This window comes from Hyperoodon ampullatus (genome assembly GCF_949752795.1).
Source record: "Hyperoodon ampullatus genome assembly, chromosome: 4".
NCBI lineage: Eukaryota > Metazoa > Chordata > Mammalia > Artiodactyla > Ziphiidae > Hyperoodon > Hyperoodon ampullatus.
Window position 1 is genome coordinate 61,133,652 of NC_136917.1, and position 26,714 is coordinate 61,160,365.

The window sequence follows — 26,714 nt, forward strand, 5'->3', positions numbered from 1 at the left end:
CTCCTTTTACATAAAGAAAGAGAAGCTCAGAAAGAGTATGAAGGATTAGAGAGCTCTAGGCCCTCTAAACCTTTTCCTAGGGTCCCACAGCTCTCGGAGCACAATCAGCATCTCAGTGGTAGGATATAATCCCTGATCAACGATGTTTCCAACTAACTATAACCAAGTCAAACATCAGAAGAAATTTAGGGCATATTCAGGGGCTAATTTGATACTGAGACACTTCACTAGAGAATAGTTTTTTTTGTGCATGGAATGTTTGTTGACACTTCCCTAAACTGATACCTTTTTTGGAACCTTGGTTTCCAGAACTGCAGACAGAGAGAAATTTCATATCACACAATACACTATTTTCTTTAAATAGCACACATCCTTCTGAGGCAGGACAAAGAACCCGAGAAATAAAGACCCTAGGTAGATGAAATAGGCTCTGTGAGCTAACATGTGGAGCAAATCCACTCAAAGGCTGAAACAGGAGAACATCAGCTGATTACAGAAGAGGGAAGAAAATGCACGTAAGTTCAAACACTCCTTGCCTGAGCTAGGTTTGCACAGAGGTGGAGAGGGTGATCAAGGATCTGTTTAAAAGTGTCCAGGAAGATGCAGAGTCTCTCACGCCATCTCTGTTTTTAGCCATGGCTGCCAGAGGGGACAGAGGTACCAGGATGAGGGTGAAGACTGGCAAACACTTCTATTAGGAAAAGGGTGATAAGCCCAATTTGTTTTGTTTTTTGTTTTTTTTTTTACGGTACGTGGGCCTCTCACTGTTGTGGTCTCTCCCGTTGCGGAGCACAGGCTCTGGATGCTCAGGCTCAGCGGCCATGGCTCACGGGCCTAGCCGCTCCGCGGCATGTGGGATCTTCCCGGACCGGAGCACGAACCCGTGTATCCTGCATCAGCAGGCGGACTCTCAACCACTGCGCCACCAGGGAAGCCCGCCCAATTTGAATTGAACAATAAAGTGGACACCAAGTCAAGACTTCTACTAGCCTACACAGTGTTTTCGTGAAGACTGGAAAAGGCACAAACCCAGTGCCTGGGAATCCGACCTCGGCAAGCTGAGCCAAGTGTGTGAGATGGCACAACTCAGAAAATACAATGTGAAGTAAATTTAGATGACATGGGCTCAGTGCTGAGATCACGATTAAAGTCAAGGGAAATAGACACATACTCGCTTATCTGTGCAGTTACCTACTCTCAGGGGGAAGAACAAATAGGCTCACAACTGTAAAGCCAACAGCTCATATTTGACTTGAGCATGTAGCATTTCACACTGATTCTAACAAACCTGTGGTCTGTTTGGTCCCTGTAAGTCACATGAACTCACCCATGCATGCACCAATACACCTTTCCCTGCCAGAGTATAAAAGAAATCTGTGTTCAACTCTTTCACCTTCCAATCCCAGCCCTCACCCACCTACCACATGCACAGACACTGGTCTCAGCCTGATCACTCCCGGATCCCTGTGTCACCAATTTCTGCTCTGTTCCTCACCTCTGGTAGATGATAACTACCTCTGGACCTTTCAGTTGCCTTCTTATGGTCTCTTGGCCTCACCTTCTGGTCCCTTTCTCAGCTTGTCTCCATCTCCTGACTTGCCTTAAACTTCCTGCCCTAACTCTGACCCCCACAGTGGTCATCTTTCCTAATTATAGTCTACTCAGACTGACCGTGGCTGAGTTGGCATTCCCTTAATATCCATCTTTGACAAAGAAGATAGTCCTAGGCTTGACATGCATAAAGTAGACACACAATAAGTATTTGTTGAAATATTGTTAGGTGAATTGGATAACTGAATATCGCTAGTGGTCATCTCTGGACTGCTGCTTGATCTTACAGACTTTCAGATTTATCTCATTTATTGAGCTTCAATTAGGGATTTGTTAATCAATCTCTCTCCAAACCATATTAGCTGCATGGTTAAGCCTATGATGAGGACAATTTATGCACTGGTGAATGAGAAATGATTGAATTAGCTAAAGATGGTTGGACTACATTAGCTGAAGAAAAGAAGAGCCTTAGGCACTTGGGGTTAGTTTGTCATCCCCTGAACAACTCACCGAATCTTCTAGGCCAAGACCTCATCAGAGCCACCAATGGGATGAAGCACCAAATAGCTACCATTCATTGAGCAGGCAATAGGCTACGTGTGCCTTAGTAAAGAAACCTCACAGCTGAAAGATAAGCCTTATTTTGCCAAGACAAGAAGAGACTTGTCCAATATAAAGAGGTTGGCAGATTCTATAGCCTGACTTCAAACTCGGATCTGATTAATTCCAAAGACCCTCCTGTCTGCATATCTCCACTTAGCTTCTCTGTTGTGGTGAGGTGCAGGGCAGGAACCCAAACTTCAGAATCTAAAAAATCAGAGCTCTAGGTCCCAAGGAACTAACTCACAGTCACACTTGAAACAGGCACATGGCCAGAAAGAGGTAGGAAGATAGTCATGAGGTATGAAGTGGTCCACCACCTGGAAGAAACTCAGGGATGGTCATTGCACGCTCTCTGGTCCCTTTCTGGTTTTACCCCTTCTACTCTGCTATGCGAAGCCCTGGGATCCCCTTTGGGACAGCGGCCTGAAGACACGCCATTCCCTGTTGGCTGATTTCCCCTGCTTGACTCTCTGCTCCGTGCTGCCCGGTCATAGGTGTAGGTGAGATTCACTTCACCCTTCTCCATCTCTGGACTTCCTGTGAGCCTCCCAGACCCTCAAATAACAAACAGGTCCCGGAACTGCACCAATCAGCCCTCAGACCTGGGCTTCCTGTACTGCCAAACTCAGCATGGTTCTTAAAGTTCCAGATCTTAAACTTGGTTATTTTTCTTTCTGGTTAAGTGCTACACCATTGGAGCCAGTTTATACTCCTCCATCATGAGCCCGGCTACTTGCAAGAACCCCATTCCCACCAGTAACAAGGGTGCTCATTTGCTGTGGGGCTTCCAGTCAACGCAAAAATGTGATCACCACGGGGGAACTGGGGCGGGGGAGCAGTAAAAGGGACTTCAAAGAAGTCAGCCCTCAGGGTTTGAAGGGAAGACTCCATAAAGTAATTCGAGAAGGACACAGGCAGAAGAGAACTAAACGTGAGAATGGCTGGAACTGATGGGATAATGATGGTAATAATCGCTCCTTGAATATTTGCTATGGGCCAACCACTGGATTCTCTCCAATCCTCACAGTAAAGGTATTTTATCTCCATTTTACTGATGAGAAAACTGAGTGTGGGAGATGAAAAAGCCTCAAGTATACAGTTTACATATGGCAAAGTCAGCTTACAGACATAGGTCCACTAGCACCCTGTTCACGTTGGTCCCACCATACCATGCTGCAAAAAAAGGGCGAACGGAGCTGGGCCTGCACATCTCAGTGGGGTTTTAGAAGGCAGGTGAAGGCACAGCATGAAGCTGGAATGTGCACCTGTACCCAGGAGACTGTCCTGAAAACCAGGCAGGACATCTAGGTGTTAGGAGGAGGAATATAAGCTGAGGGAGGAGAGGCAGGGGCTGTAGTCAGAGGTCAGAGCAACCTTCATCCTTGAGTGGCCCTGCTACCCTTCTCCTTTTGCACAGAGGACAAGGGGACACGCAGGCCTGAATCCTCTGGTGGGCACAATGCCTTGCTACATGGAGCTCAAGCTGAGCCACAGAGAAGATGAACTGCCTTGGCCCCAAAGGCAGAGCAATGAGTAAAATCCAGCTTTAATTTCCATCCACTGGAAACCAGACCTGATCAAACGCCCACCACAGTTTTAAAGAGAATGTTAGTTACAATCCAGAGCTAATTAAAATTTTCCATAAGATGACTCTTTAAAATTTAAGTGGCCTTGAATGCTAAAAGCTCAGGCTTGTCCCTAACTGCAGAATTATTATTAACACATTAGCACAGGAATACCAGCCATTGAATTTGCTCAGCAATTTCGAAATATGATGTTTTGAGTGTTTCCAGCTGAAATGATGTGTCCCTTTCAATTCTTACCCAGCAGGTCATCAACTTCTTCCCTCCATCACTTCCCCAATACGATATCCTCCTCCCTCTGAGGCCAACAGTTTCTGTTTCTTGTGGCTCTGTCTGCATGCATCTGTCCACAGCTCCTAGGTTGATTTCTGCCATGATGCCCACCTGCTTAGTGTGGACTTTTTATGTTTATCTCCCCCTGAAAGCAGAGACTGTTCATGTGGGGTACAGTGTAATGTATAGGAAGGGTACAGACATTAGAAATGGACAGAGTTCATTCCAGTCCTAGTGCTTTCCCTTACTGGCTCTGGGACTTTAGAACAAGTTTTTACGGCATTATCACTACTAACAATAATAACTTAACATGTGTTGAGGCTTACTATATGCCAAGCACAATTTATACACACTATCTAAAACCCCCAGCAACCTTTATTTTTATCTATTCTGTTTAACAAAAAGCTTTAAAATACTCACTGTAATACTCCCTATGTGCCAGGCACTGTTGTGTTTTATGTACATTAAATCCTCGGAGCAATCTCAACGAGGTAGGTACTGTCATTATATCCACTTTCAAAGGAGTGAACTCAGATTAAGTAACTTGTATCACACAGCTAAAAAGCAGAGTCTTGCCAGGATTCAAACCCATGGAGTCAGGATCCAGAATCCATGCTCTTAACCTCTACACAACTGGTTTTCCAACTCCAAAAATCGGAATCACCTGGAGGGCTTGTGAAAACACAGACTGCTAAACCCACCCTCTGAGATTCTGGTTCTGAGGTGGAACCTGAGAGTAAGCATTTCTAAAATGCTGCCAGGTGATACAGATGCTGATGGCACCAGGCTGCTCTAGATTGTGCTGCCAATTTTCCTATTATCCTCCCCTTTTTACAGATGAGAAGACTGAGTCTCGGGTTATCTGAATTACCCAAGATCACACAGCTAGTAAGGAGCTGAACCGCAATTTGAAATAGGTTGATCTGACATATACCTGAACCACCCAGAACCTCAGCTTCCCCATCTATATAATGGGGATATTGATATTACCTCACTACAAACCTGTTAATGATAACTGAAATAATGAACAGTATAGTTTATGGCATGTAGTAGGTACACGTGGAGAGTTTGCTTTCCAAGTATCCTGCAGAACTTTGTATACAGTGTATGCCAAATAAATGTGGGTTGAATGGAGTTGAATCCATCCAATTGCTCCAAAACAGATTTTTGTTGTTGATGCTGTCCAAATACTCCTGATTTCTCCAGTCCGTAGTGACACCCTTCTTTTTGGTGCCCAATGTCAATTATCTGAATAGCTCTATCCCTCTCTGTAGTCCAAGTTCCCAGGGCTGTCACATGCCATAACTCCTGGGGGACACTATTCAATTTCTATTCCATAAACACAGCACCCATGGAGTTGGCAGTATGGCAACCATGCTGGTTCCTAGCTCTTTTGTTTACTTTGAGGTTCAGAGTGAGAATAAATCTAGTTTCCTCATTACTTCCAATTTTAGGCCTGCCTCCTGATGGAGATCTGAAACAGTTAAGTTTAACTTTTAAATTATTATTACACTCAAGAGTTTGATTCCTCATTGTCTCAGTTTTGGTACTTTTACATAACCAAAATATTCTTATCTGCTTCCCCACATCTCCACAATACAAAAAAATAATAAAATTTGCTTTCAAAATTGAGTCTAATTGTTCATGGCAAGTGAAAAAAAAACCCTGAAAAACCCTTTGTTGCAACTTCTAGGAACTTACCCTGAAGATTTATCTGCAATAATATCAAAAAGAAACAAACAGCATGTGAGCAAGATTATTCACTGAGGCATTATTTATTGTAGCAAAATACTGGAAATGAACTAAATGCCTATCCTTAGAAGTTTGGTTGAATAAACTATTATACATTCACATAATGAGGTACTATACATCCATAAAAATAAACGAGGAGGCTATTTATGAACTGATATGGAGTGATCTTCAGGATATGTGTCTTTAAGTGGAAAGAAGCAATGTGCAAAAGATTATATATAGTATTTTACTCTTTATGTAAAAAAATCAGAGAATAAGAAAATGTCTATTATTTTTGCAAAAAGAAATACTAGAAGGATAAATAAGCCAGAAACTAATGAAATTAGCTACCTAATTAATAACCCAGAGGGGATGGGTGGGAATAGGGTGCCAGAGAAAGAGAAAGAATTGGTACATCTCTGAGCATATCTTTTTATTTAGTTTTTCCTTTGATCCTAGGTTTACATGCTCAAACAATCAAAATATATTGACAAAGATGGGAAGAAGGATAAAATTTAATATAAACAGGCAATTTATCTTTTCTTTATAACAAATAGACATCAAAATTACACAAAAGATAAATAGGATTTGTTCAAGTAAGTTTTGAACACACTACTCCAGATACCTTCATTGAGATTTATTCTAAAGACAAAAAGAACAGCAAAGAAATCTTGAAATTTATTTAGGAGATTTGGTGTTGGTAGTGGTATTGATGTAGCAACTCTGAGACTATCTATTTTTGTGTATTGTAGATTTGAGCAAATGAGTAAATATATTGATGCTGGGAACCAGAGTTATTACTATGCCTATTTCTACAATATTGGTTCTCACAATGAGAGAAGATACAAATATGGAATGCAGGAAAAAGATGAAGAATTCTGTGATACTGGATTGAATTAAAGATATTAGTATGAATAGGAGTTTAAAAATATGTTCTAGCTTTGTCCACCAAAAGGGGATAGGAGCAATGGCACCCCAGTAACAATGAGCACACTTAGTGCCCAGATTTTGATTTCTAAATACTGTTTCCCACTAAAAGTAATCTGGGATCTTTGAGAAATGATTGATTCTAGGTCTTCCAAATAGAAGGAATAAAGCAAACCTGGAATATCTAGTTGTAACAGAAAATATGAACTTGTTCAAAGACTAAAGGGAACATGTCAAAAGGATTCCACAGCCAGTTTTAAGAGGTAATCACTGGACAAATTAGAGTATAACTGAGTATAAAAATAAAAGGAATGTATTATGATACACTAAATAAAAAGGATCCCAGGAGCTCATGCTGATATTATCTATAGCTGTAGGTGCTAGGGGCTTCAAATTCCTTTAATGCCCAGTATGTATACACACATACATACATATATACATGTGTCCCTACTAGTATTAAAAAATAAAGAGAGAGGAGGTATGAAGCTCTATTTTACAGAAGAATGCCAAGTAATAAATATAGAGGAAATGACAGAAAAATTACCACCATTCTATAGCTAAGGACTAAAAATTGGTTCAGGAAGGAAACATCGATGATGTTTAAACTACTGAGGAAAAGAATTCTGGGGAACCAAAGATTCACAACATCTCAAAATGTCTCCCCACAAATTACTTATTAATTACAAATGTGCAAAGATTCCTACATAATAGAAAACTCTGGTGGATCACTTTAAACAGGTGATCAAATGTAATGTCACCAATGGAGGTAAAACCTGATGTCCTGTGTCCCCTGAAGTGATTCCTTAAAAGAACACAAAATAACCAATGTAGAATCCCTGAGATGTTCAACCTGAATCAAGTCATCAGAAAACAATAAGACAAATACAAACATAGGGACACTCTGAAAAATATTCTGGATTCTTAATAATTGTTAATGTCATAAAAGAACCCCTGAAAAAAAGTTTGGGCAACTATTCTAGATCAAAGAAAACTTAAGATACATGCCAATTAAATCAAGTCATTATCTTTGATTGAATAATGGATCAAAACATTGCAATAAATAATCTCTTGGAAAGAATTTGGTAAATTTTAAATGAATTAGATATTAGATAATCATATTGAGTCTATATTAAGTTTTCTGAGTGTGATTATTATATTGTAGTTATTGAGGAGAATTCCTATTCTTAGGAGATACATAGAGAGAAGCATTAAGAAGTCTGCAATTAACAAATAGTTCAGACAAAAAAGGATCTGTCTATATATAGTGGATGATTAAGCAAATAATACAAACATTAACAATGAGTTAATAAATTTATGCCTTAATAAAAGAATAAAAAAGAAAAATGCTAGCAAATGAGAACAGTATATTTTCCAGCTTTGGGCCATCTGCTAGAGCACCCAGACATAATATGACATAGATATCATGAGCAGTTCATGCCCTCTCTCCATGCCACATCAGATGAAAGCCTAAGAAATCTGCCTTCTCTGAGTTTTAGTTACCTCAAATTGGTTGAATGGATGTCTCACTATCTCTATGGCTGAACATCAACATCTTATGCTGTATGCTCACAGACTCCTTCATTTGATGGGAGAAAAAGTAGGACACAGCTGAAAATCTTTTTTGAGACTAGAAATATAAAATTATAAATCTGCACCTCTCTTGTAATTTATTTCCTTGCCTCATTCTCCCAAAGTTTTCTGGTTTCAGTTACATCATGTAAAAAGCTTGGGAATCATCACTCCCATACTTACAACAATAACAACAAAGAAGCTTAACAAACTGAAAATCAACAACTTTTCTTGGGCTTATCAGATAATTGAGGTTGCAGGACAAATCACCACCCCAAAATACAGAAAATCATGCCCAGGGGATTCTTTAGGAACCCAAGGGATTCTGCTTCCCTAGTGTGAAAGTCCTTGGTGTCATAAACTGGTAGGAATATTTAAATGGCAATTTTGATGAATTGCTGGAGGTGGAATGTGCGTAACTTGACAGTGAAAAACCCCTGGGGGATGTTTCTTGAGTGGGCTAAACTTTTGTGGTTTTTAACTTCAGGTACCCACCAGGTTCTCATGATGAAGAGCAAAAAAAAAAAAAAAAAAAAAAAAAATCACCTCATGGTTTTGGCAGGAGGAGGGGAAAAGTAAAACACTTTGAAATGTACTCTGAGCATTCTCTATAACAAAGGCCTACTCTCCAATGAAAAAGAATTTATCAGCACCTTATCTTACCAAGGCAGATGGTAGAAGGGCAATTACCCAACCTCAGCCCCCTGTAGTCTTTCTGTCTCACCTAAAGAAATAGAAGGTAAAGCTAAGAAACACTTGTGAGGGTGTTAGCCCAGGGAGAAAGGCCCACTAAAAGACTGAGACCTAATTGTAAGATCATAGAGCATTTTCTCTTCCCTGTGCCTTACCACCACATCAACAGTGCTCCAGTACAATAATAGTGCAAGGCAACTAGAAGAGTTGCAAGGCACAGACTCTATTTAAGAAGGAGTACTTAGGGAAACCCAAAGACAATAGGGGGGAAAACCAAAGACACTAGAGAGGAATTTGAAGCCCTTTCACCCACAGCTACATCAAACATTAAACACAACTCGAGTCATAGACAGATTAATATAAAACCTCACACTGAAGGCCAATTTACCTCAGTTTCTACTGCCCAATACATCATGTCCAGCTTTCAACGAAAATTACAAGTCATGCTAAAAGGCAAGAAAAAAAGAGTCTAAAGAGACAAAGTGAGCATCAGAATGAGACTCAAATATGACACAGATTTTGGAATTATTAGACTGAGAACTTAAAACATTTATGATTAATCTGTTAAATCCTCTAATGGAAAAAGTACACAACATGCAAGAACAGATGGGTAATGTAAGTGTAGAGATGGAAACTTTAAGAATTAAAAGGAAATGCTGAAATAAAAAACACTGTAACAGATATAGAATGCCTTTAATAAACGGTTTTAGACACAGCAGAAGAAAAAAAATCAGTGAGTCTAAAGATACATTAGTAACTTCCCACACTGAAATACAAAGAGAAAAAAGGAATGAAAATAAGTCGGAAAATAATACCCAAGACCTACAAGATAACTTAAAAAGGTATATAACCTATGCTTAATTGGAAAAAACAAATGAAGTAGAATAAATACAGAAGTAAAAATTACTGAGAACTTCTCTCAATCAATAACACCAAACCACAGATCCAGCAAGCTGAGAGAACACCAAGCAAAATAAAAATAAAAATTCTACACCAAGGCATATCATATTCAAATTTCAGAAAACCAAAGACAAAGAGAAAATGTTGAAAGAAGCCAGAGGGAAAAACAACTTATCATTAGAGGAAAAAGAATAAAAATTGTAACAGACTTCTCATAACAAACCATTTAAGAAGTGTGTAGAGTAAAATATTTAAAGTGTTAAAAGGAAGAAAACCTCACCACCCGAGAATTCTGTATCCATTGAAATAAACCTTCAAAAGTGAGGAAAATAAAACTTTCACAAACAAACAAACACAGAGTTAATTCATTGCCAGCAAACCAGCCTTGTAAGAAACGGTAAAAGAAGTTCTTCAGGGATAAGAAAAATGATATAGCTCAGACAATGGGACCTGCATAAAGAAGGAAAAGCATCAGAGAAGGAACAAATGTAGGTTAAAAACCTTTTTTTTCTTATTCTAAATTGGTATCATAGATAACTGTTCAAGACGTATTATGTGATTATACCATATATATAAGTAAAATGAATTACAGCATTTTTATAAGGGATGGAAGGGAAGGATTAGGAATACTCTGTTACAAAGTTTTTGCACCATCTGGGAAGCAGTATAGTTTTATTTGAAAGTGGACTTAGACTAGTTGTGAATGTATATTGCAAACTATAGGGAAACCACTAAAATTTTTTCAAAAGAAATATAATTGATATGATAAGAGATGAGAGAAAATGTAAGCATATAAAGTGCTCAATTAAAATCAGAAAAGGGAGGAAAAAGGAAGAAATAAAGAAATACAATGAAGAGGAAATAGTTATAACCATAGTAAGTATTATCCAACTAGATCAATAATCACTTTAAATGTAAAATGGTTTAAGTACATCAATTAAAAGACAGAAACTGTAATATCAGATAAAAATCCAACATCCAACTACATGTAGTCTATGAAGAATCCACTTCAAACATAAAAACAGATAAATTAAACATAAAGGATTGGAGAAAGATATACCATACTAATACTAATTTTAAAAAGAATCTGGAGTTGCTATATTAATTTCAGACAAAGCATATTTCAGAGCAAGGGACATTATCAGGGCTAAAGAGGGTCATTACATAATAATAAAGGGCTCAATTCTCCAAAAAGATATAACCCTTAATGTATATGCATCTGAGAACAGAGCATCAAAATACATGAGGCAAAAACTGATAGAACTACAAGGAGAAATAGACAAATCTACTATTATAGTCAGAAATTCAATAACCCTTTATCAGTAGTTGACATATCTACCAAGCAAAAATCACTAAGATAGTTGAACTAAACAGTATCATCAATCAACTGGACCTAATTAGCGTTAATAGAATACTTTATCCAATATCAGGAGAATACATATTCTCATCAAGCTCATATGGAACATTCACCAAGATAGACCACATTCTGGGTCATAAAACATAACCTGACAAATTTAAAAGAACTAAAATCATACAAAGTGTGTTTTCAGACCACAATGAGATTAAACTACAAATCAATAATAAAATGACAGCTGGATAATCCTCAAATATCTGGAGATTAAACAACGTTTCTAAACAACAAATATACCAAAGAAGGCATCTCAAAGAAATTTTAAAATATTTTGAACTAAACGAAAATGAAAATATAACATCAAAATTTGTGGGATGCAGCAAAGCAGTACTTGAGGGAAATTCACAGTACTAAAATGCATATATGTGTGTATATATATATATATATATGCGTATATATGTATGGAAAGATGAAAGATGTAAAATCAATAATCTAAAATTCCACTTAAAAAACAGAGATAGTATAATAAATCAAGCCTAAGGCAAGAAGGAGAAAATAAAAACTAGAGCAGAAATCAGTGAAATTGTACAGAGTGAGGGAAAATGATTATTTGGCTAACCAAGGAAAAAAAGGAGAAAACAGAAATTACTATATCAGATATGAAAGAGAGGTCATCATTATAGCTCTCTTAGACATTAAAAGAATAATAAAAGAATACTATGAACAACCCTATGCCCATAAATTTGAGAACTGAGATGAAATGGACCAATTCTTTGACAGACACAAACTATTAAAACTCACTCATGGAGAAACAGACAATCTGAAAAGGTCTATATTAAAATGCAGCCAATAATTAATAATGTTACAAAAATAAAGCACCAGGCCTACATTATTTCATTGGTAGATTCTATCAAACATTTAAGAGTAAAATAATACCAAATCTCTTCCAGAAAATATATAGAATCAGAGGGTACACTAATGTGATTGTTAATTTTATGTGTCAACTTGGCTAGACTATCATGACCAGTTGCTTGGTCAAACACTAGTCTAGATATTGTTATGAAGATTTTTTGAGATGTGATTAACATTTAAATCAGTAGACTTTGAATAAAGCAGATTACCCCCCATAACATGAGGAGACTTCATGGAATCAAGTGAAGGCCTTAAGAATAAAGACTAAGGTTTCCCACAGAAGGAGGAATTTAGCCTCAAGACTGCAACACAGAAACCCTCCCAGAGTTTCCAGCCTGCCTTCCCTGCCCTGAAAATGTTGGACTTAAGACTGCAACATCAGCTCTTACCTGAATTTCCAGCCTACCAGCTTGACCTACAAATTTTGGACTTGCCAGCCCCACTAGAATCCTGTGAGCCAATTCTCCCTCTCTCTCTCCCTCCCCCTTTCCTCCTTCCTCTCTCTTTTCCTCTCCCAAATGCCCCTCTCTTTCATACACCAATGTAATCACAACACCATTTACAGTAGAACAAAAATGAAATACCTAGTTATGTATTTAACAAAATATGTACAAGGTTTGTATGCAGAAAACTATAAAACTGATAAGAAAAATAAAAGAAGATCAAAATAAATGGAGAGAGATTCTGTGTTCATCAATAGGAAGACTCAATATTTTTAAGATGTCAATTCTTCCCAAGGCTTCTTCTAAAGATTCAATTCAATACCAGTCAAAATCCAGGCAAACTATTTTATAGATATTGATAATCTTATTCTAACGTTTATATGGAAAGGCAAAAGACTGCAAATAACAAAACACTGAAGAACAAAGTTGGAGGACTGACATGATAGGATGTCAAGACTTTCTACAAAGCTACAGTATGGTATTGGTGGGGGTGAAAAAGACACATTGATCAGTGGTACAGAATAGAAAGCCCAGAAATAAATCCATATAAAGAGAGTTAACACATCAATGGATCAAAGGCTATTGAATAGAGAAAAGATAGTCTTTTTAGCAAATACTACTGGAACAACTGGATGTTCAAATGCAAAGAAAAATAAAGAAAAAAAAAAAAAAGGCTCTGGACATGACCTTGCACCATTCACAAAAATTAACTCAAAATGGATTGTAGATCTAAATGTACAATGCAAAACTATAAAACTTCTAGAAGAAAATATAAAGGAAAATCTAGGTGGCCTTGGATTTGATGATGAGGTTTTTTTGATGCAACACAAAAAATATGATTCCTAAAAAAAATTGATAAATTGGGCTTTATTAAAATTAAAACATTCTGGCCTGTGAAAAACACTTAAAAGAATGAAAAGACTGCCCCAGACTGAGAGAAAACATTTGCAAAACATGTATCTGATTAAGGACTTATATCCAAAATGCAAATACTTTCAAAGCTCAACAAAAGGAAGCTCAAAATGGATTAAAGACCTAAATGTAAGGCCAGAAACTATCAAACTCTTAAAGGAAAACATAGGCAGAACACTCTATGACATAAATCACAGCAAGATCCTTTTGGACCCACCTCCTAGAGAAATGGAAATAAAAACAAAGATTAACAAATGGGACCTAATGAAACTTCAAAGCTTTTGCACAGCAAAGGAAACCATAAACAAGACCAAAAGACAACCCTCAGAATGGGAGAACATATTTGCAAATGAAGCAATGGACAAAGGATTAATCTCCAAAATTTATAAGCAGCTCATGCAGCTCAATAGCAAAAAAACAAACAACCCAATCCAAAAATGGGCAGAAGACTTAAATAGGCATTTCTCCAAAGAAGATATACAGACTGCCAACAAACACATGAAAGAATGCTCAACATCATTAATCATTAGAGAAATGCAAATCAAAACTACAATGAGATATCATCTCACACCAGTCAGAATGGCCATCATCAAGAAATCTAGAAACAATAAATGCTGGAGAGGGTGTGGAGAAAAGGGAACACTCTTGCACTGCTGGTGGGAATGTGAATTGGTATAGCCACTATGGAGAACAGTATGGAGGTTCCTTAAAAAACTAAAAATAGAACTACCATATGACCCAGCAATCCCACTACTGGGCATATACCCTGAGAAAACCATAATTCAAAAAGAGACATGTACCAAAATGTTCATTGCAGCTCTATTCACAGTAGCCCGGAGATGGAAACAACCTAAGTGTCCATCATCGGATGAATGGATAAAGAAGATGTGGCACATATATACAATGGAATATTACTCAGCCATAAAAAGAAACGAAACTGAGCTATTTGTAATGAGGTGGATAGACCTAGAGTCTGTCATACAGAGTGAAGTAAGTCAGAAAGAGAAAGACAAATACCGTATGCTAACACATATATATGGAATTTAAGAAAAAAAAAATGTCATGAAGAACCTAGGGGTAAAACAGGAATAAAGACACAGACCTACTTGAGAATGGACTTGAGGATATGGGGAGGGGGAAGGGTAAGCTGTGACAAAGCAAAAGAGAGGCATGGACATATATATAGTACCAAATGTAAGGTAGGTAGATAGTGGGAAGCAGCCACATAGCACAGGGAGATCAGCTCGGTGTTTTGTGACCGCCTGGAGGGATGGGATAGGGAGGGTGGGAGGGAGGGAGACGCAAGAGGGAAGGGATGTGGGAACAGATGTATATGTATGACTGATTCACTTTGTTATAAAGCAGAAACTAATTAAAAAAAAAAAGCTCAACAAAAGGAAAACAATAAGCCCAATTAAAAATTGGGCAAAAGATCTGAACATACATCTCATCAGAGAAGATAAGCAGGTGGAAAATAACCATATGAAATGATTTTCAACAATATCTATCATTAAGGAATTTCAAATAAAGAACAATGAGACATTACCACATACCTATTAAAATGGCCAAGAAAACAAAACAAAAAACAACCTGACAATACCAAATGTTGGCAAGGAAGCAAAACAATAAGAACTCTTTTTTATTGCTGGTGGAAATGAAAAATAGTACTGTCACTTTGGAAGACAGTTTGGCGTTGTTTTAATAAAACTAAACATTTTTACCTTACAATCTAGGAAGTATTTAGCAACTTAACTGAAAACTTATGTCCACAGAAAAATCTGCTAGTGAATGTTTTATGGCAACTTTATTCATAATTGACAAAAATTGGAAGCCACCAAGATGTTGTTCAATAGATGAATGGATAAACAAATTGTGGTTTGTTCTCAAGGGAATATTATTCACTGGTAAAAAGAGATGAACTATCAAGCCACGAGAAGAATGGATGAACCTTAAATGCATATTACTAAGTGAAAGAAGCCAGCCTGTAAGGGCTACGAACTGAATGATTCTGGTTATATGACATTCTGAAAAAGACAAAACTATAGAGATGGTAAACAGATCAGTGGTTGCCTGGGTTTTCAGGGGAGAAATAAAGGGTTATATAGGGGAAGTGCAGGGAATATAGGGCAACTATTTTGTATGATTCTTTAATTGTAGGTACATGATATTATTTTCCAAACCCGCAGAATTTTACAGAACAAAGAGTGAATCTTAATGAAGGTAAATTTAAAAACAAAACAAACAAATGAGGTCAAGGAATTCCAGGAAAGAATTCAGACTGTGACAAGAGAATCTAACTGTATCACAAATAAATGAAACTACCTCATTAAAGGGGTGAGAGGAAAGGTGCTGTCCTATGTAACTTTGGAGTCTGCAAGACTAAAGGCAAAAGGAGCCACACGTAAACACTGTACACTAGCTGAAAAAACTGTTTCCTATGGGGGTTCAGATGAACAATTCAGACACTGGAATTGAACAATTAAGTAAATGGATGGTGGACTGTGGGAGCCAGGTTTCTTACTGTTCAAGTGGGGATCACAGTTAAGTAAGCGGAGAAGGCTGGAATAGTCCATGTGGTAATAGATGAGAGTTGAAGACATCAGTATGAACTCAGTATTAATATACCTACAGATAGCTGCACATGGAAATATCTATGGATAAATGTATATAAGTGGTTTAATATACACACTTGTGTCCTTGTTTTGTCAGCGGAGATGGTGCAAAAGCAAGAAGAACCCAGCAGCAATGGACACATCTAGCACCCAGATCTTGGTCTATAATACCATTTTCCATTAAAAGGAGCCAGGATTCCCTGGAGAAATGGCTGATGCTAGTACTGGGGCAGTAAATATACAAGATGAGCCTGGAGCTTCTTCAAGTGCCTAAAGTAAGAAAGTGCTCAAAAACAAAAACAAAACAAAACCTACATTGATGAGTTATGTTGAAACAGCACAGGAGCCAACTGAAAGAACTCCCAGGGGTCAAAGCCAGAAGAATTTGAGCAACAAAATAAAGTAGTATGGGATTATAACCCAAAGTATAAAATGAATATCCGTGAGTCCTTGCTGATATAAATAAATAAGTGAATAAATAATTGATGAAGAGACAAATTTCCCTTGCAGAGGACTTCCACATGAATTACGTAGATACTCCACTCTCAGAGGATGGGAAGAGAGCATAAATCCCACTCATTAAGAGTGGGCTCGGGCTTCCCTGGTGGCGCAGTGGTTGAGTCCGCCTGCCGATGCAGGGGACACGGGTTCGTGCCCCGGTCCAGGAAGATCCCACATGCCGTGGAGCGGCTGGGCCCGTGAGCCATGGCCGCTGAGCCTGCGCATCCGGAGCCTGTGCTCCGCAACGGGAGAGGCCACAACAGTGAGAGGCCTGCGTACTGCAAAAAAAAAAAAAAAAAAAAAAAAAAAAGAGTGGGCTCCACACAGTGACTTCCTTCCAAAGAGGACAGCAAAGAAAAGTGGGGAAAAGTGACTTTACAGGGGAAAACCTGATAAACACTTATCCCAGTCAGGTGATCGAGGTCAACAACAACAGTGATAAACTACATATCATATGAACCCTTGACATGAGGTGATAAAAATCGTACTTTATCTCAGTGGTTTTCCTCCCCCAAACCCATAATCCTAGTCTAATTATGAGAAAACATCAGACAAATCCCTTTGAGGGGCATCCTACAAAATATCTGACCAGTACTCCTTAAAACTGTTAAGCTCATCCAAAACAAGGAAAGCATGAGAAACTTCTGCAGCCAAGAGGAGCCTAAGGAGACATGAGACCTAAGTGGAATGTGGCATGCTGGATAGGATCCTGGAAAGGCATTCGGTAAAACTAAGGAAATTTGAATAAAGTATGGACTTAAGTAAGCTAACAATATTGTGTCAATATTAGTTCACTAATTGTAATAAATGTACCATACTAATGTAAGCTATTACAATAATAGGGGAAATTGGGTGTGGGGTATATGGGAGCTCTCTGTACTATCTTATCAATTCTTTGGTACACCTAAAACTGTTCCTAAAGTTTATTTTTGTTTGTTTTAAAAAACCTCTCCTTGTTCTGGTTCCTTTTTTACAGAGAATTTGAATCAGGAAAAAGAACTCAGTTCCTCACCCTTTGACCTAGCTCTCTTTTTTCTTTTTTGTCCCAAATGGGTCTTTCAGCTGCTATGTCACATCTTGTTCTGTTGCTGCCACCCCGATTCAGTCACTGGGCAGTTCTGATAGCTTGGAAATTCTGTCATTGTGCTTTACTTCTTTAGTAAACAACACAGGAGGAATTTACTTCCACAAAGGAGTTTTTCAGTCATTCAAAGACACTTTTTCTGAAGGCTTCCTCCCAGGATTAAAATTAGGCTAGGCAGCCTCTGTCATTCCTCACATGATGCAGTTTCTAAACACTTCACCACCCTGGACACTTTTCCCTGAAAATTTATGTTTGTTAAGAAGAGGAGCCCAGATCTAAATGCATTTTTTTCCCATTGTATCTGATCAGAATTGAGCAGAATGTTATTTCTTGGGTTGTATTTACTTTTGTTTACTGCTTAAAGTCTATGTCACTCTGGTTTTAGATCTCCATTTCAAGCAAGTGAGCTAAATAACATTAAGCCTCCTTTATATATCCTCCCACTCCTCATTAAAACCACTGCATTAATGAATTTCAAACAATTCATTTAAATTCCATACCTCATGCAGATGTTCTGTTTGAAATCAACAACTGCTTTGACCAACTTTCTAAATGAACTGACAGCTTACATCAGCAACACGACTGAATAAGGCATACCCTGTCATGTCCCTCTCCCAACAATAACAATTTGGCATCCATAGACAAAAGTGTCACTGTGAGAATTTGGGGATCCAGCACCATATGCCATGGGACCCGAGAGCAGTCTCGCCCGCCCACGCATCAGGTAATAGGCAGACAAGACCTCTGGTCCCAGCAGCGGACCCTACAGTGGCTCATGATCCAGCTCCAGACCCTGTCGGGTGTAGTCCAGGAGACCCTGGAAAACACTGGATTAGGCAATCACCCACAGACAAGAAAGCATTTGCGGGAGTCAAGGTTTCCAGTGGAGAAGTCCTAGCACACCAATGGAGCAACAAAAGAAAAAAAAAAGGAGTTTGGACACATTGGAAACTTTTTCTGCATCACCCCTCCCCTAAGGCAGCATAGCTCAGGGCCAAGAGAGACTTTCTCAGAGTATGATTTCCTCTCAAGGGAAAGTGAAATCATGCGAGAGAGTACCCAGCCTCCCCAGTTATGCGGGACCCTGCCAAAGATACCCGTTTCTCTCTCCCTTCATCCAAAAAAGAAGTGGCGGTTATGTGAGGTGATGTAGGTTTTAACTAACCCTAGTGTGGTAATCATTTTGCAACATGTAGGTGTAGCAAATTAACAGAGTTGTGTACCTTAAACTTACAGAATGTTATACATCAATTATTTCTCGATAAAGTTGGAAAACACAGAAAGTTACCATTTTAATAAATAATAAATAAACAGACACTTTCCTCATTGTATAGGGAGCCTTACACTCATGCCAAGGATGCACCATGAACACACTCAGATCCATGTCTTCTGCTCAGCAGCATGCTTTGTGTACATTAGCACAATCATAGCTCTCTCAAACGGGAATACATCTCAAAAGTACTTTCCCCAGAGGAGTTAACTAAAGTATAAAAAAATATTGAATCAGCATTATGGAATTTGGTGGCTCAAAGTTAGCTTTTCATGCTATGCATAGAACTGAACACAGTAATGAAATAAAACTATGATGGAATAACTCCCAGGGGAATATGGAAATTATAGTACTCAGATATGAAAGCTGGAATTAGCTGCTTACATTTTGTGTTTCAGAGTAAGCCTTTCTGAACATTGCAGAGAAGTAACTTGTGTTTGGAAAAATGTCTTTACCTGTTTCAATGATCATCCTTTCAAGATCTGCCAATCTGAGGCATCCTTGACTGTCTCCTTGGGAAGACTGTTCTAAATGTAAGGTGTATTGTGTCAACTCAGAATTTCTCAATGTGCTCAAGGAAGCCACTGGATGACTTGCTCAACAGCTCAACTTTTTTTTTTTTTTCCAACTCCTAGGATTCAGCTTACGTCTCCCCCTCTTCCTTTGAGCCTGCAGCCTTGGTTAGCAATACTGTGCTATACTGTTACTCTATATCCCATTGTACTGTAGTGTTATGTACTGCATCGTTAACTATGCCTTGTTGGTTTTTCCTCACTACCCAAATCCTTCTGTTTGGTCAGTCGATGTTAACTGTTTATTAGTCTGCCATGTGTTTGCCTCTGCTGATGTCACATGGATAAAATGTCACTTAATGATGGCAAGGATGTTGAGGACTGGAGCTGCGTCCTGAGTTTCTTGCTTGTCTCTCTTACCACTAGGCTTCAAAGGAAACTCAAATATGGGAGTGTCCAGCGGTCTTTTTGAATCTACCAAGTGGATACAAACTAAATGCTGATCTAGGCCAAGTCCACATAACTCCAGAATAATAAAGTTGATCCATTTAGACACAATCAGTCTCATTTGATCACAGTCCTGTATCTGAGTGTGCAGAAAAATGCTTGTTCTTGAAAGGACTGACCAAATACTGGATTTGGGACAGTCAGTGGCAAATCCAGTTTTATCATTCACCTCTATGCATGTGTTGGGGGGAGAGAAAGATTAGTTTCTTTTTTTATAAATAATTTGGGGGAAAAATGAAGCTGGACACTCATGCTGCTGGGAATCTTGCTTGGTTCAGAGACTCAGGATTAATTTTTGGTGTTTGACAACCTATCCCTCTCTGTCTAAGCTTGTGGTAGCTGAAGCTGCCCAGTTCCTAAGTTGTCCTTCTGAACAGCTTCCAGACATCCTCCTTTGCAGACCCAGAGGCAGCTCTGATGGTTCAAAAAGACAAATGCTTTCTTGGAGAAGTCTCTGCTGTTCCTCCCTGAGCTGTCGGTACCTTTGCGAGAAGCAGGCTCTCTGAGCTGGTATCTCTTCCTCCTTTTTTGGCTGGGGAGCCTACTGTGTGACCCTCACAGCCCCTCGTGGCCAAGCTCCAAGGGGCTGCGATTCTGCTCCCCTCCTGGAAAGGTATTCCTAGAAATTAGGCTTGCAAGTCTAAAGGATCCTGGGCAAATACATTTGAAGCTTCAGAAATGTTGATTGTTGCAGAAATTCGTTTTCATGCCTTGCCCAAAGAAATTGAGGGTGGGAAATTGATCTAATCTTGCAATTTAGATCAACTGGTGTGCACAGGTGAACTGTGTGGAGAGAGACTCAGGCCATGACTAAACACAGGGTAAAAAGAAGGCTGATCAATTAGAGGTGTCTGATGGGCAGGAGCCGGCCCCACCAAGATGCCTGAGCGATGTGCCACCATGGAGAAAGGCTTCCTTGGGCCACATTGGGCCACACAATAATTATGGAGCATACCAAACATACTCAGCACTGTCCCAAGTGCACAAAGGAGCTCTGACACAGTAGAAAACACTCTCAAGGAAAGTGTTCACAGGACAACAGGACACACGCTACCACTAACCAGGTGGGATTTATTATCGTCCCTGCCTAACACACACACACACACACACACACACACACACACACACACACACACACACACACACACACACACACACACACACACACACACACACACACACACACACACACACACACACACACACACACACACACACACACACACACACACACACACACACACACACACATATTTCGGGTAGATGTTCCACACTGTGCAATTCCTACACGACCTGAAAATGTTCTAAGCTGGCGTTTCTCAAACTTTAATATGCATGCCAATCAAGTGGGGAAGAGATTCTGTTTCAGCAGTAGGTGTGGGCTGGGCCTGAGCTCTGCTTTTCTAACTTGCTCCCCCTGTGACGCCCATGCTGCTGATCCATGAACCACACTGTGCTGCAAACTTCTGAGCTTGCAAGTGGCTTCACATTTCTCTTGGGATAAGGACGAAACTTAACATGGCTGACAAGGCCCTTCATGGTCTTGCTGCCGTCTCACTCAGCAGGCTCCTCCTCCTTCTGTGCCTTGTCTTTGCTCTTCCAGAGCACTGGTATTGAGTTTGACTCTATCCTTTCTACTAGTCAAGCCCTGCTCATCTCAGGGCCTTTGCACATGCTGCCCATGCTGTCTGGAATGCTCCTTTCTCCCCTATTCACCAAGATAAATTCAAATCTCAGCTCAGACATCACTTCTTCAGGACAACCTCCCTGACCTCCCCAGCTAGAAAAATTCTCTCTATTAGCTATTCTCTTAGTATAAAACATTTTCACCTTCAATTTGGTGATGATCAGTTGATGTCTGTCTCCCCTGTGAGAATAAAACCTCATCAGGGCAAGGATCTCGACTGTTTTTCTCACCAGTATATTCCCAGCACTGAGCATACTGTTTTTTGCTTCAATTTCTAGACTTTTAACTTTCTTGGAAATGACAATCTTCAGAGTAGGCTTTTCAGGAAAATGAAGCCCTTTATCCTCCAAACTGCCCTGTAAGGGCACTAGGCTGGGGACAGGAGGTGAAATGACCTTACCACTACTTGGTAAGAAACGTGTTCCCTGGCTGTAAGATAAGACATAGGTTTGTGCTGTTTCAGAATGTTACTGATTTATCTCTTTTCAACCTTCAAAGAATGAGGACAGGATCCCATCATGCCTCACATCAGTTTCTTGTAGACTTATCTGACTGCCCTACACTCACTACCCCACTACTGGCCTAAAAGCTCTTTATGGACAGAAATTGGGTCATTCCTTATTTCTGCTACTGTGAGTCTTACAGAGTAGAAGTTTAATAACATGTGAGGCTAAATCAAATCTGGAAACATATACAGGAAAACTCTGCGTCCATGGGAGTGTACAGTTTGGCCCACCAGTATCTCCCCTAAGATTGCCAGGATAAAATTGTGATAATTTGGGCTTCCCTGGTGGCGCAGTGGTTGAGAATCTGCCTGCCAATGCAGGGGACACGGGTTCGAGCCCTGGTCTGGGAGGATCCCACATGCCGCGGAGCGGCTAGGCCCGTGAGCCACAACTACTGAGCCTATGTGTCTGGAGCCTGTGCTCCACAACGAGAGAGGCCACGATAGTGAGAGGCCCGCGCACCGTGATGAAGAGTGGCCCCCGCTTGCCACAACTAGAGAAAGCCCTCGCGCAGGAACAAAGACTCAACACAGCCAAAATAAAGAAATAAATTAATAAACTCCTACCCCCAACATCAAAAAAAAATTGTGATAATTTGACATTCGGATGGCCAAAAAGCACATGAAAAGATGCTCAACATCACTAATTATTAAAGAAATGCAAGCCAAAACTACAATGAAGTATCACTTCACACCAGTCAGAATGGCCACCATCAAAAATTCCATGAACAGTAAATGCTGGAAAGGGTGTGGAGAAAAGGGAACCCTCCTACACTGTTGGGTGTGAATGTAAATTGGTACAACCACAATGGAAAACACTATGGAGATTCCTTAAAAAACTAAAAACGGAACTTCTATATGACCCAGCGATCCCACTCCTGGGCATATATCCAGAGAAAACCATAATCCGAAAGGATACATGCACCCCGATGTTCATTGCAGCACTATTTACAATAGCCAAGACATGGAAGCAACCTAAAAGTCCATGACAGAAGAATGGATAAAGAAGATGTGGTGTGTGTGTGTATGCACACACACACGCACACACACACACACACAATGGAATATTACTCAGCCATGAAAAAGAATGAAATAATGCCATTTGCAGCAACATGGATTATCATACTAAGAGATTATCTAGAGATTATCATACTAATGAAGACCTAGAGATTATCATACTAAGTGAAGTAAATCAGACAGAAAAAGACAAACATCATATGATGTCGCTTATACATGGCATCAAAAAGGATGATACAAATGAACTTATTTACAAAACAGAAAGAAAGTCACAGACTTCGAAAACAAACTTATGGTTACCAAAGGGGAAAGGTTGGGGGAGGGATAAATTAGGAGTTTGGGATTAACATATACACACTACTATATATAGAATAGATGATCAACAAGGACCTACCATATAGCACAGGAAACTCTATTCAATATTCTGTGATGATCTATCTATATGGGAAAAGAATCTGAAAAAGAATGGATATATATATATACATGTATAACTGAACCACTTTGCTGTACACCTGAAACTAACACAACATTGTGAATCAACTGTGCCCCAATATAAAATAAAAATTAAATTTTAAAAATTGTGATAATTTGCCCTGTGGTTATGTGAGTTATATAAAATGTCATTATTCCCTTTTTGCATTGGATGTTGGAAAGCTTAGCATTAAATTCTGTGGAAGTGCATCATGCTTTATGACAAGAATTTGTTAAGCCATCTCAGTTTCTTTTCAGACCAAGGCAGGATATAGAAAGAGGTGACAAATATTTAGTGAGATGCCTATTAATGTTTATGATGTACTAAGTGCCCTACACATGTTAACTCTAATTCTCTTTATCAAAATACTAAGTTTTTATTTTACTAAATACTAATACTCATTTTAAGATGAGAAAATTGATTAAATAACTTACCAAAGTCATAGATCTAAACTCTGGTCTAGACAAAGAAACTGAGGCTCAGAGAGAATAAATAACTAGTTCAAGTTTACTCAGCTAATTAATGACTGTATTCATTTTCTAAAAGTGCCACAACAAATTACCACAAACTGGATGGCTTAAAACTATAGAAATTTATTCTCTCACAACTCTGGACACTAGAAGTCCTAAAACAAGATGTTAGTAGGGCCACACTCACTCTGAACCCTTCTTGCTTCTTCCTTACTTTTGGTGGCTCTGGCAGTCCTTGGCACTCCTTGGTTTGTAGCTTTACCATCCCAATCTCTGCCCCTGTCTTCACATGGTCTTCTTCCCTCTGTGTGTCTCTGTGTGCCTCTCCTCTTCTTATAAGGATACCAGTCATTAGTGTGGCCCACCCTAATCCAGTATGACCTCATCTTAACTTAATTAATTATATGTATACAAAACCATACAAAACAATTTAAAAAAAAACCCTATTTCAAAATAAGGTCACATTTGGAGGTTCTGGGTAGACATAAATTTGGGGGGCACACCCTTCAACCCAGTACAGTGACTGAGCTAGCACTAAAAGTGAGATCTAACTCAAGGCAATGTTCTTTATATTATACCAAACCAGCTACCTCTGAAATTCCTTTGCCTTAGTGATATTTCCCACAATGCCTCACACCTGACTGAGCCTCTCTACGGGGAAGATGACTGGCAAACTCGAGAGTTAATCTGACAGCTTCTCTTAAAAGTGGACAGGTGGTTTACTTGTAAGGAAGAATTGCTGAAGAGTCAGTTTAGAGATGTCATTACTGCACTTGGGTTTAGAAAAGAATTACGTTTTGAGAAGCCAACTATTCAGAGAACAGGGCTTGGTGTAGTCAACATAGAGTTTCTACCCTCACAGCAACAGCCTCTTCATCCATAATCATTTTCCCTCCACCCAGCATCCAAACCCCATTGGCAAGAAGAGTGATTCCCTTGCAAAATACCCCCTCCCTCGCAGGGCCAGAGCAATGCTGTCTCCCAATTGCTTGTTTGATGTTAACATTATTCTGAGAATTACATCTCGTCCAACATGATATTTTAATGAGCCTTTGTCTGTTCTAGTTAAGTCAGTTGATGCTGAGCTAATGAAACACAGGAACAGGGAGAGATGGTCCTCAGTGATGTTGGCTGTTTTTGTAATTCCATGGCTTGGACTAGCGGTTCCCTTAGCCTCTCTGTTCACCCCAGCAGTGAGAAGCTGCAATTTCTGAGAATATCTCTGGGAATGTTCTTTTCTAGGTGTGAGCCCCGCATACACTTTCTTGTGGTGAGGAAGGTGGAGGGAGGGAGGGATGGTGTTCATGAAGACTCCTCGTCCAGGACCTGGATAAATCAGCCACACTACAGGATAGGAGGTACTGCGCTGCCTTGAGACGCATGCTGGTCAGGACATGCATCAGGATTCTGGGTCAGCTAAAGAAGGCTGGCAAGAGCTGTGTGGAGAGAAGACAGTCTTGGCCATTTCCTGGGCTGGGCTGTAGGGAGGCAGCCTTGGGAGAAGGACCACTGCCAGCTGGTGGTATGAAAGTCAAGTAAGGAGGTTCAATATACTCAGTCTACTAGCCATCTCTTCTCCCCACACGCCCCTCTGGCCTTGATGACACCTTCAGTTTTTCTTGGTGACTGATTCCTTTCCTTGGTGACTTAATCTCCATTTTGATCTAATTTCTTCTGTGGTTCTTGGCCTCTGGGTGATATTTCTTTATGGGTAGGTCTTGGCACCTCCTTTATGAGACTCGTCAACCGCTTCTACTTTATTGCAAATGTTAGACTCTTGAAAGTAAGTTCTGATAAGTGAAGAGTTGGAAATTACAAAAGGAAAAGAAAGAGTGTGACTTTCGGCCCCAAATAGAAAACTTTTGGACACACAGAACCAAATACTGGCTTCAACAATATTGTCTGGGGCAAGGGGAGCTTCAAGAGAGATGTAGAAGGAAACGAAAAAAGAATGAGAAGAGAAAGAGAAAAGGAGAGAGAGAGAAGGAGGGAGGAAATGGGGCATTCCCGAACATCGCAGATTCCTGTTAAGTTGATCAGAAATCCTGGGCCCTCTGAATGACCCTGGCCGCATCTAAGCATGGTTAGCAAGAGGGTCAGCAAGTCCTCGTACAGCAAGCACGTTGCAAGAGATAATTAGCCTAATGATTTAGACTGTGGGTGCTAGAGTCAGAGAAACTTTGGTTTTAATCTTGGCTTTTCTCCATGACAAATATGTAAATTGGGGAAGATTTTTCACTTTGCAGTTTGCTTCTTCATTTGGAAAATGTGGATAATAAGAGACTTTGGGAGAAGATTAAATGAATGCCTAATACTTGGAAAGAGTGCCCAGGATAGCACTCGGGGAAATGCCAAGTGTTTCTTACTATTTGTACCAAGCAGTGTGCAACAGGGCTGGAGGATTCGGGACAAGCCTCCCCCTTTCTCCCTCAGGAAGTACTTGGTCCTTAGAAGGGCCCAGCTCAGGCTCAAAGCACACGCTTAAAGGCTGGTCCTGTATTTCTCTCATGGTTGCTTAGTTTCTGTCTCTGAAGCCTTGCTTCCTTCATCCCGAGGATTTACAAGCTGTGTGCATGCCTTCATTTCCTTCCTTTTGGTGCTTTCCACCTACTTACACTAGCAGTAGCAA